At 39.1% G+C, this 19,328-nt stretch overlaps 1 long non-coding RNA gene across 4 annotated transcripts in view; it reads left to right on the top strand.

Annotated features, from left to right (window-relative positions):
- Positions 1–3,458: 3,458 nt before the first annotated feature.
- Positions 3,459–19,328, top strand: part of LOC137630497 (uncharacterized) — a 119,199-nt gene continuing 103,329 nt past the window's right edge. For all 4 annotated transcript variants that reach the window (XR_011041721.1, XR_011041722.1, XR_011041724.1 and 1 more), the window contains exon 1: positions 3,459–3,596. This is a non-coding gene — a long non-coding RNA (uncharacterized lncRNA). The remainder of the gene's footprint in view (positions 3,597–19,328) is intronic.

The following is a 19,328-nucleotide window of genomic DNA, read 5'->3' as shown; positions in this document are numbered from 1 at the left end:
CTGAAACTGAATGAATTAGCAATGTGCCTCAGCAACTTCAACCGTGCTAAAAACAAATATCATTGACGTATACGTTGTTCTTTCTCGCATATACAAGACTATCATCTATACTTAATAACAAATGCAGCCTTCGCTAGTCCATCGCCGGACAAAGACCTAAGACATGTCCTATTCATGTCTGGAGTTTGGCCATTTCATCACCACACTGGTCACAGGTTGCTGATAGATTTTAGTCTGATCGCTCACAGCAAACCAACCTAGTATCGGTGGCTCTGACTATGGTCAACTCATTTTAGTGAGGCAGATTTGCACAGACTCGCAGGGGTGCCCTTTTCGCTCGGAATATTTTCCTGATCGGTGATTGGTTGGACAAGATAATTCTAGCCAATCAAATAGCAGGAAACTTTTCCGCGCGAAAAAGGGCACCCCTGCGAGTTGGTACAAATCTGCCTCACTAAAAAGAATTGACTATATATATTACAACTTAGCTGATCATGGCGATACACAAACCCTTTCATCACGTTGATATATCCCCGCTCAGTAAGGGTTTACACTGTTATTCAATTTCGAAGCAATACGGCATTAATTGAAACCATTTCGAAATGCCTACTCTTTTCTCACTCAGCGAGAAAGAAGTACAAGATTAAAATAAAAATTAAATTCCACACGATTGCAATACTCCTTCGCTATAAATGTCAGCCCTTGCAAATAAGAGAGAAGGTTTCAAACTCTCTCCAGTTAAATTGAAGACCTCAAAATTCATCAGGCTTAGTTAAAACTCGCTAAATAATTTCAGTGAACCAGAAACGCAAATATTTGGTTAAATCATTTTGTTTCAGTTCAGTGTCTGGCATTGATTGGAGGCACACCCATCATATTTGTAACAGAGACACTCCATATAGTATTTATTAGCTATGTTATCACAAAGCTCTCTTACCTTACACGCTAGCATACTTATTACCTCCGCAAACGAAGTTGGAAGGAGGTTATGTTTTACCCCCTGTTTGTGTGTGTGGGTGTGTGTTTGTTTGTGAACAGCTTCCTGGCCACAATTTTAATCGTAGAGTAAGGAAACTTGAAGGGATTAACTGTTAAGTAAAAAACTGGAAATGATTACATTTTGGAAGGTTAAGGTCAAATGTCAAGGTCACAGTCGAGCAAAAGGTCGAGAAATAAACTGTCGCGGCAGAGGTCTGCGCACTACTGAGTGCCCCTCTAGTTATCAAAGTTTTCTCTGCATTTCATATAATACTTGACATGTAATTGATTACACTATTCCTTCCTCATTTTCATTATATATACCTCATTCTTCGTTGGACTTCTCAAGCTACCATATAAAACGGGGAAATTCCTTAGTCCTTCCTTTCCTCATTATATTTCTCCTATGAGGAAAATGTAATTTGTTCTCCCTTCCGTTCCTTTACTGCACTTCTGATACCCGGGAAAATGTAATTTGTTAAAAGTTAGTGTAATTAAGGTAATTAGTACTGTACACGAAAGAGTGATTGTGTAATATAATCTTAGTGTGCTATTATTATTATTATTATTATTATTATTATTATTATTATTATTCAAATGATAGATTACACTAATATTGATGTATCCGGCAAATGACATGTTTATGTAGAGCCAATAGACCAGATATTAATTTAGAATATTATCATTCTCAGATAACTGGTGTAAATTATTTTCTGTGGAGCACAAGAAGTAAGTCCATTATAAAGCTAGCTATGCACTGTCTGTTGTATGGCATAACAAATCTATGAAATAGAATAAGCATTGAAATTGAATGTTTATAGATACAGATATGTGCAAACTTACACTCGAATATACATACACACATGCACAACCACAAACACACATACGTGTGTATATATATATATATATATATATATATATATATATATATATAGTATATATATATTATATATATATATATATATATATATATATATATATATATATATATATATATAGTATATATATTATATATATATATATATATATATATATATATATATATATATATATATATGTATGTATATATATATATATATATATATATATATATATATATATATATATATATATATATATATATACATATGTATGTATGTATATATGTATATATATATATATATATATATATATATATATGTATGTATGTATATATATACATATATATATATATATATATATATATATATATATATATATATATATATATATATATATATATATATATATATATATAATGTAATTTGAGTGGAACACAATAAACCTGTACGGCTATTTATAAGTAGTTATTGTTATATTTGTTACTCTATTGTATTAAGGTACTTTGTTTTATATATCCAATAAACTTGCAATGCATGGAATCTTTCTCTTCATCTTGATTTAGCAGTGTATGAAATTTCTCGTATGACAGGTTAATGAGAAGTGATACCTTTGAAAGATCACCTTTTAGTCCTGGTAAGTCTCGTTTTCTGCAGTAAGTACTAAGTATCTTTTTTTTTCTTTTGAATGCAATGATTTTTCGACCCTTAAATGACTTGGGTCCTGCTTTTTTCTGGTTTTATTGCTTGTAAGTACTAAGTATCTTTTTTTTTCTTTTGAATGCAATGATTTTTTCGACCCCTAAATGACTTGGGTCTTGCTTTTTTCCAGTTTTATTGCTTGTAAGTACTAAGTATCTTTTTTTTTCTTTTGAATGCAATGATTTTTCGACCCCTAAATGACTTGGGTCTTGCTTTTTTCCAGTTTTATTGCTTGTAAGTACTAAGTATCTTTTTTTTTCTTTTGAATGCAATGATTTTTCGACCCTTAAATGACTTGGGTCTTGCTTTTTTTTCCAGTTTTATTGCTTGTAAGTACTAAGTATCTTTTTTTTTCTTTTGAATGCAATGATTTTTCGACCCTTAAATGACTTGGGTCTTGCTTTTTTTTTCCAGTTTTATTGCTTGCTAGGCTGTCAGGATTTTTTCCTGTATACCAAGCTGATAGGTTAAAAGAAAGGCCAAATTTTAACAGCCGAGATACATTTCTGTAGAGTCCATTTTAATTAAGACAAAATCTATCCCACTAAGTGATGATCTTAATGTTGACGATTAATTTCATGAATGAAATATGCTCTGGTAGAATCAAGTTTAACAAAACATTGATAACACTTTTGACACATAATCAGAAATATGTCCAGAAAATATAATAATTGTCTTCAATTTCGTAAACCATTATAGAGTTCTTAGTCCCCTTACACTTCACATTTTCTTTATTATGAAAAAAAATTAAACTTAGGTATTCTGGTTAATTATTCGATAATAAAAACATGATTAAAAAAAACACAGTACGATCATAGAGAAAAAAGAAATGTTAATGATTAAAATTAACCTGGAAACAAGATTTTGTGGAAAAGTGCTAACGTCTTCTAATGTAAACAAACTAAAAACCATCAATTAAAGCTGACACTGACAGCCGGTGTGTCTTCCAGTTGAAGTTACTAAGTTGTGCGAAGAGTTACATGTTTCCACGGGATAATTATTGGTAACAAGTACAGGAACAAATCAAATTCACCGATCTGTAACGCTGAGTACTGTACCGTAAGTATATTGAAGATGTTAATAAATTTATAAATACAGTAGTTAGCTCAGTCAAATTTTGTTTTGTGCACTTTGGCTCGCCAGCCATTAATCAGCGTACTATTGCAACATTTGGTGACATTTAATATATTATCACTGTTATTATTACTGAGCGATTTATATTAATGAATTTAAATTAATGTACTTGCAATGATTAATTGAAATATGGCGATTAAAATAATTTTGGAAACATTAGGTTAAAGTATAATAAGACCAAATTAAACATAAGACATAAAGGGGTGTGCCCAAAGACAGGAAATAATGTTCTTCCCAATTTATGGGGTTTGCCACTCCCCCCCCCCCCATGTATTCCCCTTCCCATAGGATCCCACCCTTGACCTAATCCGACTTTTGACACTTAACTATGGAGTGAAATATAGTGCTGGGTCACAACCTAACCTATAATGATGTAAAGGGAAGGTGGTTTAGAATAAGTGTATCATATTGCCCTCAGAAAGCCCCTTAAGATGTTTGAATTATTTTCAGCATAATAGATCAGAAAGAAGATAGTAAAGTTGTATTGGTGAAAGTTCTTATAGATTACAGTACTGGGGTAGTTTGTAGCGCTACGGCCAAGCGTCCTAATTTGCTTATTATCGCTCCGACTGTTATCTTGTATAGAATGAAAACGTTTGGAAATGGTCTACGGATCTTAAATATGTTGTGTAAGGGTGGGGTCCCGGGGGGGCGCAGCCTCCCTGGGTAAGGACACAGCTTTTAGCATAGGTTAGGTGGGTTTTTTAAGTTAGCTTCTCCCGTCGTACTCGTAGGTAAGGAAACTGTTGTGTAAGGGGGGGGGGGACGAAGCCCCCCCTGGGTAAGGACACGGCTTTTAGCATAGGTTAGGTGGGTTTTTTAAGTTAGCCATGTCGTACTCGTAGGTAAGGAAACTGTTGTGTAAGGGGGGGGGGGGTTCGGGGGGGGGGGGGGGGGGCAAGCCTCCCTGGGTAAAGACATGGCTTTTAGCATAGGTTAGGTGGGTTTTTTAAGTTAGCTTCTCCCGCCAAAATCGTTATTAGAACGACGGCCACAGTTCAGAATATTCCCGTTTTCTACGGGATCTGGCCGTCACCCTACAAAGGCTCCCATCCTTGTATAGTTGCTAACACTTAGTGTTATGAGTTCACATCATGAGAGATTTTAATAGGGTAGATCACCTAACGTTTAGCATTAAATTTTTTCTAACATTCAGTATAGTATATTGAAGACACAGTCAGCCCTCCTTATTCGCATGTGTTGGGTAATAGAGACAGGTGTGAAAATCTAGAATCCGCAAATGTTTGCTGCCCAAGGTGGGTCAACTCATAGTCGACCATCTCACTAACTATTGCCTACATGCAGTCAACTAATACGCTAGGTAACCCACTGTATTATTTTCTTATGGTTTATATCACAGTATGAGTATTTTACTTCATTAAGAACACATTTCAGTAACTTTATATTCTTTAAAAAGTGTAGTATTACATACAGTACTTGGTAAGGAAAATCATCGCCACTTTTTTACTGTGCTGTACACTAATACTAATATGTTAACAACAAAACTCTGTTGTTCCTATTTTAGTATATATTACAGTAATATAAGTACAGTACTATCAGTACAGTACAGCTTGATTATCTAAGGTACAGTATACAGTACGTTCATAACTTATCACTCGTAAATGGTGACTGTTTTTTGGGTTGTCTTTATCAACTCCCAAATTCCTAGCCTATGATTACTGTACAGTACAGTTTATTGTATTTCATAAACAGTACTTTACAGTAATTACTACTAGTATAACAATAGCACTAATACAATATGAATACACTAACACAATAAAAAAAAGAAAAAGGAAATACTACAACACCACTTACCACTTTCGTACGAAGTTCTACAAAGTAAGTCTGAAGCTTGATGCAACTCTTGAGCATTCCATTGTTTGGTGCATGAAATAGCTTAATGTATGTATGACACTTTATACTAAAATCACTATAAACACACTGTATATGTACAGTTTTTTTTTTTTTTTTCCATCGCAACGTGATGCTGCACAAGAGGAGTGAAGTGGGAGATGCGCACGCCATGAGAGGTGATGCGGGAATGGGGCTGCGAGAGTACTTATCACAAAACCGCGAAGGGTTGAATTTTTATTTGATAGTTTATACACTTCTTTGTATCGTGAATGACCGAATCCATGAAGATGGAACCCACGATTATGAAGGGCTGACAGTAATTGTCCATAACCTATTGTAAGACTTATGATCCTTACTTTAAACCTTTGCCATAGGGTACTGATTGGTTTTATGCACGCTCCCTTTCCAAATGAAAATGCTCGTCTCCATTTTGCCTTATGGTTTATTTGAAAGCATTCTATTTTGCTGTCGCTAAACTTGGTACATTATTAAGCATCGACTAAGCCATTTTTAAACTACTGTACAGCACTGCTTTATATTGAAGAAGTCTATACTAGCAGACCTGTGGTTAACTTTTATTGGAGAGTGTTCATGATAAATTTTTGGCCTTTGACCCACCTTCCTTCATGTTCCATAAGACTCCTATAGTTAAAAGAACTTTTTTTTAATATACTTGTCTTGTGCTAGCCATTCGATTGTGCTCACTTAATCTTTTTGGTTGTTAAATTTACAATGATTTAGTAGTCAGCAATATATGCATTGAGTTTATTTATAGCATTTAGTCTTTGATTTACTTCTGCCTCTTTGATTGGTGGTCCACCATTGCCTTTATAATTTAGTGTTTTTGTGTCTAGCTTTATAGAGGGATAAGTTGATGTAATGTGATAATGTGTGATCTTCTGGTATATGTAAATGGCAAGCTGTTTCTCTCTCTATATAGCAGGTACAGTACAGTATGTATTTGAGATAGGTTATAGAATAAAAAATTTTCAATATTAAACTTACCCGATAATCATGTAGCTGTCAACTCCGTTGCCCGACAGAATTCTATGGAGGGATACGCCAGCTATCACAATACTAGAAGGGGGTGTACTTACCAGCGCCACCTGTGGCCAGGTACTCAATCATTTGTTGTTGACACCTCCTCAATTATTCCTCTGTCGTGCTTCCGGCTAGACGTTCTGGGATACGCTTATGGTCTTCGAGTTTATTCATGGATATTTGGTGAAGTATTCTCTTAGATTAACGGCTGTCGCATACTGGAATCCTTTTTATATTAGCTAGATAGCTTTTATATAAATACTGATTAACGGTTAATGAATTTTTGCTTGTTTTTGGATCACCCTTTGACTAACTCTTTGAAACAAGATGTCTGACGTTTCGCAAGCTCCCTCCCATAGACGATGTAGGTCTTGCAATAGGCGTATTCCGAAGGCCGCGGTAGATCCTCACACCGCTTGTTCTGACTGTAGGGACAGGCCCTGTCTATTAGAAAATCGATGTGAGGAGTGCGCCGGACTTTCGGAATTGGATTTTGTCCGTCTTTTAAAATATTCATCTAAGTTAGAGAGAGGTAGAGTTAGGAGAAGTTCTTCTCACTCTTCTATGTTTTCCTCACCTCATGATCCCCTACCTTTTCCTACCCCTGTAGTGGCTACCCCCGAACCTACTGTGTGCCCTCCGCCTGATATGTCAACTGTTTTGCGTGCTATTCAGGCTTTAGGAGATAAAGTAGAATCAGTGGTAAGTGACCATAAGTCTCTGATGGCCGAGGTTAAAGAACTGAAGGTCAAGAGTGCAGTGGGTGGAAATAGTGCCAGTGCTGTGACGAGTGCTAGTGTCTGTGCAGTGCCAAGTGCTAGTGGTGCCAGTGTGGTGCGTGAGGATTTTTCTGTGCGAGCCAGTCGTCCTCCCAGTCCGGGACCTCTTGCAAGCTCCCATGCCCAGGGGAGAAGCAATGTCGAAGGGCTTAAGGGTTCGACAGGCCTTGTTAGGCGCACAGAATTATCCTCGGTGGTTGCGGGCGTGTCTTCCTTAGACCGTCACTCCCACCTGCAGACGATTGAGCCCGTCTTCTCGTCCGCTGATCTTCATGCAGGGAAGAAACGTTGGTCTCAGGTCTCGAGACCGCTTAAACGTAGAGTTCAGTCAGCGAGTGCTCAGCCAGGTTGTAGTCATTGGCTCAGCTCCGACTCGCCTCAGTCATCGGTCGACTGTACTCCGCCCAAGAGGAGTAAGGTTCTGCCTAGTCAGACCCCGACTGTGACTTTACCTCAGTCTGTTATCGTTTCTGCCGACCCCAAGTGGACCCTGCTTCAGTCCATGCAAGCTCAGCTTTCGGACTTGATGCGTGAGTGTCGGGCTGAGAGTGTTGCACCTCCTCCTCCGCCTACACTCCCTCCACCTGTTCTCGCTCCGCCTGTGCTCGCCCAGCCTGCACCTGCTCCGCCTGGTCGCAGCACCATCTGCCAGGCGTACGATGTTGAGCCACTTTCGGAGTTTGCTGTTCCCAGTGTTGTTCAGCCTCAGCCTTCTTTAAGGCAACCCTTGCTTTGGGATCAGGAGAGTTATTCCACTCTTCCTCCTCCTCCCCTTGCTGCTCCACCAGTGGTGCAACTCTCGGTTGGGGTACAACAACCTCTCCCCTCCGTGAGTCTGTCTGCTCAACCATCGCTGCAGCGAGCTCAACCCTCCTCTAGGCAAGCTCCTCTACACCCTGGACTTGCGCCTCAGGAGCCTCAGCTTGCGAGAACTTTACCTTGTTCTGCGCAGCCTCAACCTCTTCATGCTCCTCTCATCTCACAGGAACAGGAACGGACTACTCCGCCTCCGTCCTCCGCTCAGCTTGTGCAATCCTTGGGTTCAACTCTTGCTAGGAGTCAACCTCCTTCACCCATGCGCCTGCCTTCTGCTTCGTCTGTTGTTCAGCCTATGCAGTCTGAGCCTCAGGTTTTCCCTCAAGATGAGGAAACCTCTGTTATTGTTCCTACCCGTTCTGACTCTGCGGTTCAGCATTCTGGTCCTATCGCTTCGCTACCCTCTGCTGATGAAGTGTCGGATGATGAGGAGGCAGACCTTGATCCCTCATCAGACGTGGAGGAGTCTAAGCTTTCTCCATTGTCTATTGATTTTCGAAAGGTCTTGGCTCTACTCAGGGAGATTTACCCAGACCACTTCGTCTCTGCTATTCCCCGCTCTCCTCCATCTGAGTTTTCGCTGGGCGTACAACAAGCTAAGTCCAACTATACTAAGCTTGTCCTAGCTAGATCCTCCAAGAGGGCTTTAAGGATCTTAGGGGAGTGGCTTCAGTCTAAACAACACCTTGGCAAGACTTCCTTCATGTTCCCTCCAACGAAGCTCGCTTCGAAAGGTTGCGTTTGGTATGCAACAGGGGAAGCACCAGGCTTGGGAGTACCTGCCTCTGCCCAGGCTGACTTCTCAAGTCTGGTGGACTCGCCTAGGAGGACTGCGATGAGACGCTCGAAGGTTTGTTGGACCTTCTCAGACCTGGATCATCTTCTGAAAGGGTTGTTCAGAGCTTTCGAAATGTTCAACTTTCTCGACTGGTGCCTGGGAGCCCTCAGCAAGAAAACCTCTCCTGCGGACAAAGATTCTGCCATGCTAATTATGTCCTGCATGGATAAGGCCATCAGAGATGGATCGGGTGAGCTAGCGTCGTTATTTGTATCAGGGGTATTGAAGAAAAGGGAACAACTATGTACCTTCCTCTCCGCCAGCATTACACCGTGCCAACGGTCACAACTCCTTTTTGCTCCACTCTCAAAGTTCCTCTTTCCCGAGGAGCTAGTTAAGGACTTGTCGGCTGCCCTGATACAGAAGGACACGCACGATCTTGTAGCCTCATCGGCTCGTAAGTCTAAGGTTACCACCTCTGTCCCCAAGACTTATCGCTCCCCAGTGGCTGATACCCCGGCTACGAGGTTCATACCGCCCTTTCGTGGTAGAGCCCCCAGCCGAGGAAGCTCCCGTCCAGACTCTCACAGGGGCAAGTCTAGGAAAGGACCCAGGACATCTAAGGGAAAGAACTGACTCTCAGATTCTCCAGACAACAGTAGGAGCCAGACTCAAGATCTTCTGGCGAGCCTGGGAGAAGAGAGGTGCAGACGCACAGTCTGTCAGTTGGCTGAGGTACGGTTACAGGATTCCATTCTGCCTCAAACCGCCTCTGACCACATCGCCCATCAACCTCTCTCCCAACTACAAAGAAGAGGACAAGAGGCTAGCATTGCAACAGGAGGTGTCGCTACTTGTGCAGAAGAAGGCAGTGGTTATAGTCCGGGACCATCAATCCCCGGGCTTCTACAACCGTCTCTTTCTTGTGGCCAAGAAGACAGGAGGTTGGAGACCGGTGCTGGACGTCAGCTCTCTCAACGAGTATGTCACCAAGCAGACGTTCACAATGGAGACGACCAAGTCGGTCTTAGCAGCGGTCAGACAGGAGGACTGGATGGTCTCGTTGGACTTGAAAGATGCATACTTTCACGTTCCCATTCATCCAGACTCCCAACCTTTCCTGAGATTCGTTTTCGGAAAGGTTGTCTATCAGTTCCAAGCCCTGTGTTTTGGCCTAAGCACAGCTCCTATGGTCTTTACTCATCTGATGAGGAATGTAGCGAAATTCCTGCACTTTTCGAACATCAGAGCCTCCCTCTACCTAGACGACTGGCTGTTGAGAGCCTCCACGAGTCGTCGTTGTCTGGAGAACCTCTCTTGGACTTTAGATCTAATCAGAGACCTAGGTCTATTAGTCAATATAGAGAAATCTCAACTCATTCCCTCCCAATCCATTGTGTACCTGGGAATGGAGATTCAGAGTCGGGATTTTCGGGCTTTTCCATCGGCCCCCAGGATAAACCAAGCCCTAGAGTGCATCATGAGCATGCTGAAGAGGAGCAATTGCTCAGTGAGACAGTGGATGAGTCTCACAGGGACCCTCTCATCACTGGCCCTGTTTGTCGAGCTAGGGAGACTCCACCTCCGCCCTCTTCAATTCCATCTTGCGGCTCATTGGGACAAGGGCTCGACTCTAGAAGCAGTCTCTATCCCTATCAACCAAGAGATGAAGACCACTCTCCGGTGGTGGAAGCTCAATCTCCTTCTCAAGGAGGGTCTATCATTGGCCATCCAGACCCCCCATCTTCATCTCTTCTCGGATGCATCGGACTCGGGCTGGGGTGCGACCTTGGACGGACGGGAATGCTCAGGAGTATGGAACAAGGAACAAGGATTACTCCACATCAACTGCAAGGAACTGTTAGCAGTTCATCTTGCCCTGTTGAACTTCAAGTCCCTCCTGCTAGGCAAAGTGGTGGAGGTGAATTCAGACAACACCACAGCCTTGGCTTACATCTCCAAGCAAGGAGGGACCCATTCGAGGAGCCTTTACGAGATCGCAAGGGACCTCCTCATTTGGTCAAGAGGTCTAAACCTCACACTGGTCACGAGGTTCATCCAGGGCGATATGAATGTTTCAGCGGATCGCCTCAGCAGAAGGAATCAGGTCATTCCCACGGAATGGACCCTCCACAAGAGTGTGTGCAACAGACTTTGGACCTTGTGGGGTCAACCTACCATAGATCTGTTTGCCACCTCCATCACCAAGAGACTTCCGCTTTATTGTTCCCCTGTTCCAGACCCTGCAGCGGTTCATGTGGATGCTTTTCTTCTGAACTGGTCCCATCTCGACCTGTACGCATTCCCTCCGTTCAAGATTATAAACAAAGTTCTGCAGAAATTCGTCTCGCACGAAGGGACACGGCTGACGCTGGTTGCTCCCCTTTGGCCTGCAAGAGAATGGTACACAGAGGTACTTCAATGGCTAGTCGACTTCCCCAGGACTCTACCTCTAAGAGTGGACCTTCTACGTCAACCACACGTAGACAGGTTGCACCCAAACCTCCACGCTCTTCGACTGACTGCCTTCAGACTGTCGAAAGATTCGCAAGAGCTAGAGGCTTTTCGAAGGAGGCAGCCAGTGCGATTGCCAGAGCTAGAAGAATTTCCACTCGTAGAGTCTACCAGTCTAAGTGGGAGGTCTTCCGAAGCTGGTGTAGAGCCAATTCAATATCCTCTACCAATACCTCTGTGATCCAAATAGCTGACTTCCTTCTTCATCTTAGGAATGAGAGATCCCTTTCAACACCTACGATTAAAGGGTATAGGAGCATGTTGGCCTCAGTTCTCCGCCACAGGGGTTTGGACCTGTCTTCCAACAAGGACCTTCAAGATATTCTCAAGTCTTTTGAGACGTCTAAAGAACGTCGTCTTTCCACTCCAGGCTGGAATCTAGACGTAGTCTTAAGGTTCCTTATGACATCTAGGTTCGAACCTCTCCAGTCAGCTTCCTTCAAGGATCTTACCCTCAAGACTGCTTTTCTCGTTTGCCTTGCAACAGCTAAGAGAGTCAGTGAGGTTCATGCCTTCAGCAAGAACATTGGTTTCACAACCGAATCAGCTACATGTTCTTTTCAGCTTGGATTCCTAGCAAAGAACGAGCTTCCTTCACGTCCTTGGCCTAGATCGTTCGAAATACCTAGCCTCTCCAACATGGTAGGTAACGAACTAGAGAGAGTTCTTTGCCCTGTCAGAGCTCTCAAATATTATCTGAAGAGGTCTAAACCTATTCGAGGACAGTCAGAAGCCTTATGGTGTGCCATCAAGAAACCCTCGAGACCCATGTCCAAGAATGGGCTTTCGTACTATATAAGGCTTCTGATCAGAGAAGCACATTCTCACTTAAAGGAGGAAGACCTTGCATTGCTGAAGGTAAGGACCCACGAAGTAAGAGCTGTAGCTACTTCGTTGGCCTTTAATAAAAACCGTTCTCTGCAGAGCATTATGGATGCAACCTATTGGAGGAGCAAGTCAGTGTTTGCATCATTTTATCTGAAAGATGTCCAGTCTCTTTACGAGAACTGCTACACCCTGGGACCATTCGTAGCAGCGAGTGCAGTAGTAGGTGAGGGCTCAGCCACTACATTCCCTTAATCCCATAACCTTTTTAACCTTTCTCTTGAATACTTTTATTGTTGTTTTTTATGGTTGTTACGGTAGGCTAAGAAGCCTTCCGCATCCTTGGATTTGGCGGGTGGTCTGTTCATTCTTGAGAAGCGCCTGGGTTAAAGGTTTGGTAGAGGTCCTTTAGTAGGGTTGCAACCCCTTGTACTTTGGCACCTTTGGGTTGATTCAGCCTCCAAGAGGAACGCTGCGCTCAGTAAGGAAGACGAACTTTAAATAAAAGGCAGAGTAACGGTTCTATTCGACTTCCTTACCAGGTACTTATTATTTCATTGTTATTTGAGATAACTGTTATATGAAATATGGGATACTTAGCTATCCTTTAATCATGTACACTGGTTTTCACCCACCTCCCTGGGTGTGAATCAGCTACATGATTATCGGGTAAGTTTAATATTGAAAAATGTTATTTTTATTAATAAAATAAATTTTTGAATATACTTACTCGATAATCATGATTTAATCGACCCTCCCTTTCCTCCCCAGAGAGAACCAGTGGACCGAGGAATAATTGAGGAGGTGTCAACAACAAATGATTGAGTACCTGGCCACAGGTGGCGCTGGTAAGTACACCCCCTTCTAGTATTGTGATAGCTGGCGTATCCCTCCATAGAATTCTGTCGGGCAACGGAGTTGACAGCTACATGATTATCGGGTAAGTATATTCAAAAATTTATTTTATTAATAAAAATAACATACTTCTCAAATCAATAATTAATGAAAATCATTTATATGATTTTCATTGATGAGATGTTCAGTATTCATAGCAGAACCCTGTATTTATCTCGTATTATGATAGAATGATTCAACTCTCTAATTGCCTTGTATAATGATTATCCCTGTCCTGGCGAGCTGGACATTATGCCCATGCCGAGGCAATAGATCAATGGTTGCTCTGGTTGTATAGGATACATATTTCCCACTGGTTACAATAGGTAACTGTATATGTGGATGAGATCATGGTGAGGGGTAGATGTAGATGGTTGTGGACATGCTCTTCGCACTCCCCAAGAGAGATTAGTTCACCAAACGTTCAGCTGAGCTCCACAAAGCACGAGAAGAGTTGGAAGATTCAGGCCTTCATGGCTGAGGACTATGAAATGTGAAATAGGAGATGATGAATGGAGAAGTATTGAATTAAAAGCTCAAGATAGAGACGACTGACAAAATCTAACCGAGGCCCTTTGCGTCAATAGGCGTAGAAGGAGATGATTATGATGATGGTTAAAGTACACATTCCAGATGTAATCCATGGCTAGAAATTACCACATAACTCATATTTCTGGGTGAAAAACACTGTACAGTATTTGCGATATTAGGTAAATGAAAATATGGAGAAATGGTTTTAAGAAATTTGAATACTGTATACCAGGTAGAGAAACAGAAACTAACTAGGAATTGAAAATGGCTTTTGGTCTTGTTATAGAATTTTTTTTTAGCATACTAGATGTTATTTCATTTCTGTCTTGTTTAGAAGGCTGATTTTATCACTAAGGCTGTGTTGACACAGTAACTAGTTAAGCAGGTATTGGTAAGAGTAGGCTAATGCCTGGATTCTTAATACAGTACTGTATGCTTATTTCAATGAGATGGTTCTCACAAAGAATTGAATACCCTTTGGAATTGTGTCATTGGATTAAGTTTAAAGCTACAGCACACTCTATCCCGTATCAACCAGATCACCCCTTTCATGATTCAACCTAAGGTAAAAGTCTGATCAATGAGGTGGCATTTTTTTTTTTATATTTACTGTAGTCGACTGCACACATTTGTGGCCCTTAAAATTTTATTTAGTTAATGAATTCAAACTATTTTGTTTATACTGTAATATGTGTTATACTACAGTTGTCAAGGAAAGTACAGTACAGTACTACTGCACACTAGTTTTTGAACTGTACAAAGTAGAACCTGGTAATATATTGTTATGATATTATATCTAGGAGTAAACCAGTGGTACAGTATATGTATACAGTAATAGCTGAAAAGTTTTCAAAATTCCCCATCCAAAGGTGTTTATGAATAAGAGAGAAGGATTTTGTGTTGAATTTGTTCAGAATCATTCACCTCATCCATTTTGTATTAAATCTCCTCTGAAGGAAGTAGACAAGTTTTGGTAATCAAACTGAGCAGTGAGTGACAGCATACCTGTCTTGACCTTTAAAGTGTCCTATGAACAAGTAGTATACTGTACATGAAATAAAAGTTTATATCGTCTTCTATGGAAGAAAGTTTTTTTTTTTTTTTTTTTTTTTTTTTTTTTTTTTTTTTTTTTCTTTTTTTTTTTTTAATGCCAAGTATAGGTAATGTTTGTAGAAAAATGTAAGGAGAAATTTTCTTCCTTAATGATTGCATTCTTCACAGGTTGAATAAATCAAGCATTAAGTACTGTACGGTACTTAATATTTTCCAGATTTTTCTCCTGATGTTATTAAATATAAATTTCTTGTATAACTGCCGGCTGATTAAGTAGAGTTACTTATTGGATTCTTGCTAAGTTGTTGCAATGCTCACCAGTCATCCCACTTGGAAAGAGGTTCTGGTAGGCCAAGTGAACTCTTCACAGACCTAATTTTACGAGTTCTGTGGCCGGATAGTTACGCTTATTTTTTTTACAATTCTTATGTTTTATGGATTTTTTACCATTAATGTTGAAAAACTGCAGTTATGTAGGAATCCTAGTGGGAAACCAGGGTTTTAGGGTAGGGAAAAGAAATTGATGAAAAGTACTGATAGCATTTGCTGTAATATCATAGAAGTACAAGAGAGATAGCTGGGAGGAATGTACTCTCAAATAGTAATACAGTATGTGTAATCACTGCAAATCTCAATCCTTTAGAAACCTAAGCAAATCAAAAAACCGAAAAAAGTAGCTAATGTTTATTATTAACTTAACCTTTCTTGACCTAACCTAATCTAGGGCAACCTTTCTTGACCTTTCTTGACCTAACCTAATCTAGGGCAACCTTTCTTGACCTAACCTAATCTAGGGCAGCCTTTCTTGACCTAACCTAATCTAGGACAACCTTTCTTGACCTAACCTAATCTAGGGCAACCTTTCTTGACCTAACCTAATCTAGGGCAACCTTTCTTGACCTAACCTAATCTAGGGCAACCTTTCTTGACCTAACCTAATCTAGGACAACCTTTCTTGACCTAACCTAATCTAGGGCAACCTTTCTTGACCTAACCTAATCTAGGGCAACCTTTCTTGACCTAACCTAATCTAGGGCAACCGTTCTTGACCTAACCTAATCTAGGGCAGCCTTTCTTGACCAAATCTAATCTAGGGCAACCTTTCTTGACCTAACCTAATCTAGGGCAGCCTTTCTTGACCTAACCTAATCTAGGGCAGCCTTTCTTGACCTAACCTAATCTAGGGCAGCCTTTCTTGACCTAACCTAATCTAGGGCACCAATCTTGTCTGCTGTGGATAAGGTAGGGGCATTGCCTTATCTGTTACAAATGTGTATGCTGAAGAGTCTCGACTTACAAACATTTGGAGATACAAACACAAATCCAACTGAAAATAATAAAAATAAGATAAAGAAATGTTGTAAAAAGACAATATTATACTACAGTATTTAATATAGTAATCAAAACAACATTTTTAATAACCTGTTATTTTATCATATGAAACGGGACCATTTTCTGACTTTTGTAGCTGGAAATCGTAGGCATGCGAGGCAGGTTACGCCTGCATTAGGCCAAAATTTTTTAAAATTCGACTTATAAACGCAAATACTTTGACTTATAAGCAGCTTCTTGGAAACTATTTAACCTAAGTTTTTAAGTTTAGGGCCTTCTGTATAGAAGAAACCTGTCCAATGAAACAGCACTGAACCCTCTACTTTACTTAGTCTTTTAATTCAGTTGGCTGTGAGTGAAACACGCTTCTGTTGTACTTACAGATTTATTACATAATTTGAAACATAACAATCACTTCACATATAAAGATAGTTTTGCTAAGCAACATTATCTCATAAGATTCTGATACATATTCTACAGTACAAATCACATCATATCTTAGAGGACGGCCCAGTGAAAGTAGAAAATAAAATGTCTTAAGTGAGTTACCAGAAACCTAGTAATTATCTCTTGATGAATAAATTAACTGTATACATTTGGGTAAATATTATCCCATATTAAACTGTATACATTTGGGTAAATATTATCCCATATTAAACTGTATACATTTGGGTAAATATTATCCCATATTAAACTGTATACATTTGGGTAAATATTATCCCATATTAAAATGTATACATTTAAGTAAACATTATCCCATATTAAACTGTATACATTTGGGTAAATATTATCCCATATTAAACTGTATACATTTGGGTAAATATTATCCCATATTAAACTGTATACATTTGGGTAAATATTATCCCATATTAAAATGTATACATTTAAGTAAACATTATCCCATATTAAACTGTATACATTTGGGTAAATATTATCCCATATTAAACTGTATACATTTGGGTAAATATTATCCCATATTAAAATATTCAATAAAAATTTTAGAAAAAACTTTCATCATAGAATAGAGTTTTATGAATTCTTACACACAATACCAATGAAAGTACTGTGATTTAGCTATTTCATTTAAAAAATATCCTATATATATATATTCCAACTTTTGAACCCAAGCCATAATGTATTTTCTTTTTGCTATATGGATTATATACAAATACTTGATAATGTCATTCGAATCTTACAATTTCCATAAACATAACAGACATATATCATAAATATTACTAGCCTTCAACTTATTCATAGTTAATACAATCATATCGTTATTATATATCACAGATAGTTCTATAGTTTCTATCAATAATACATCTATATATATTTATATATTCATTTCGTATGTGTCATACATTTAGTGTATACATTTTTTGTATCTACAGTACAGTATGGAGTACCGTACTGCATCTATGGATTCTATTCCTACATTTACACTAAAATTAAGATGATTTATTTGTTAATTACAAAACAATGAGAAATTTAAATGACATTTTTGTTCATTACATCATGGATTTTAGCAATGCTGGACTTCACAAGTATATACTTAGGGAATCCCCCTTCACCCCCATCAATCCCACAGTGGGGAGTGGTGCCAAGACATGACCATCAACTGTATATATGCATTTACCTAATCACTGATTATTATTATTATTATTATTATTATTATTATTATTATTATTATTATTATTACTTGCTAAGCTACAACTGCAGTTGGAAAAGCAGGATGCTATAAGCTCAGGGGCCCAAATAGGGAAAATAGCCCGGTGAGGAGAGTAAATAAAGAATTATACTACAAAAGAAGTTTTAAGAACAATAACAACATTAAAATAAATCTTTCATTTATAAACTATAAAAAAGTCAGAATGATAAGAGGAAGAGATAGAAGATAGAATAGTATGCCCGAGTGTACCCAAAAGCAAGAGAACTCTACCCCAAGAGTCATTATTATTATTATTAGTAGTAGTATTATTATTATTATTAATATTATTACTTAATAAGCTACAACTGCAGTTGGAAAATCAGGATGCTATATGCCCAGGGGCCCCAACAGGGAAAATAGCCCAGTGAGGAAAGGGAACAAGGAAAAAATAAAATATTTTAAGAGTAACAACATTACAATGAATATCTATATAAGTTATAAAAACTCTAAACTAAACGAGAGGAAGAGAAATTAGATAGAATAGTGTGCCCCAGTGCACCCTCAAGCAAGAGAACTCTAACCCAAGACAGTGGAAGACCATGTCCATTAATCTCTCCCTTCTCCCTGTCCACACCCTAAATGACGGACACACTATATATTTGTACTAAGATTTTGTGGTAAATTATGTGAACGTTGAGTGGGGAAGCTGAATATAAATTTGACTGAAAACTTGTACTTTTTTATGGCTGTAAGCTGCTAGTTGTTTAAATACTTGAACCCTTGAGCCAGTTGTTAGGGTGCTCACGAGTTGGACTAATGATAATTCAAAGCTTAATAGGTACACAGAGTTGGAATTTCCTATAGTTTCTCTTGTCATGACTTATCCAGCTGCATATTGTTCTTTGTTTTGATAAGCCAGCTGTTCGCCTCAGTTCATGAAGAGGTCTTCAGGGTGTCTCAGCTTACCAGACCATCCTGAGGTGACTCGAGACTCTTGGTCTTGGAATATGTTCCCTCTCAGGCTTGTTATAAAAGTCTTCTTTTCTGGAAATCTCTCGCTCGGCTGTCTATCTCGCGTAGTCTTAAATTTCTGTAGGAGGAGAAAATGTTAGGATTTTAGATTCTGTTTGGAAAAAAGTTAAATGTAATATACTGTTCACATACCTGTATCTGTGACTATATTTATATCATCATCATCCTCTAGTCCTACGCCTATTGACGCAAAGGGCCTCGGTTAGATTTTGCCAGTCATCTCTGTCTTGAGCTTTGCCATTCTTTCATCTTCTCTATCCATGACTGACTATATATATATATATATATATATATATATATATATATATATATATATATATATATATATATACTGTATATATATATATATATATATATATATATATATATATATATATATATATAATATATATATACATATATGCATACATACATACATACATATACCAAGGCACTTCCCCCAATCTTGGGGGGTAGCCGACATCAACAATGAAACAAAACAAAATATGGGACCTCTACACTCTACGTTCCTCCAGCCTAACAAGGGACTCAACCGAGTTCAGATGGTACTGCTAGGGTGCCAC

The sequence above is a fragment of the Palaemon carinicauda genome, chromosome 38 (genome assembly GCF_036898095.1).
Source record: "Palaemon carinicauda isolate YSFRI2023 chromosome 38, ASM3689809v2, whole genome shotgun sequence".
NCBI classification, from domain to species: Eukaryota; Metazoa; Arthropoda; class Malacostraca; order Decapoda; family Palaemonidae; genus Palaemon; species Palaemon carinicauda.
The sequence above is the reverse complement of the archived record's forward strand: the minus strand, read 5'-3'. Positions and strand labels throughout refer to the sequence as shown.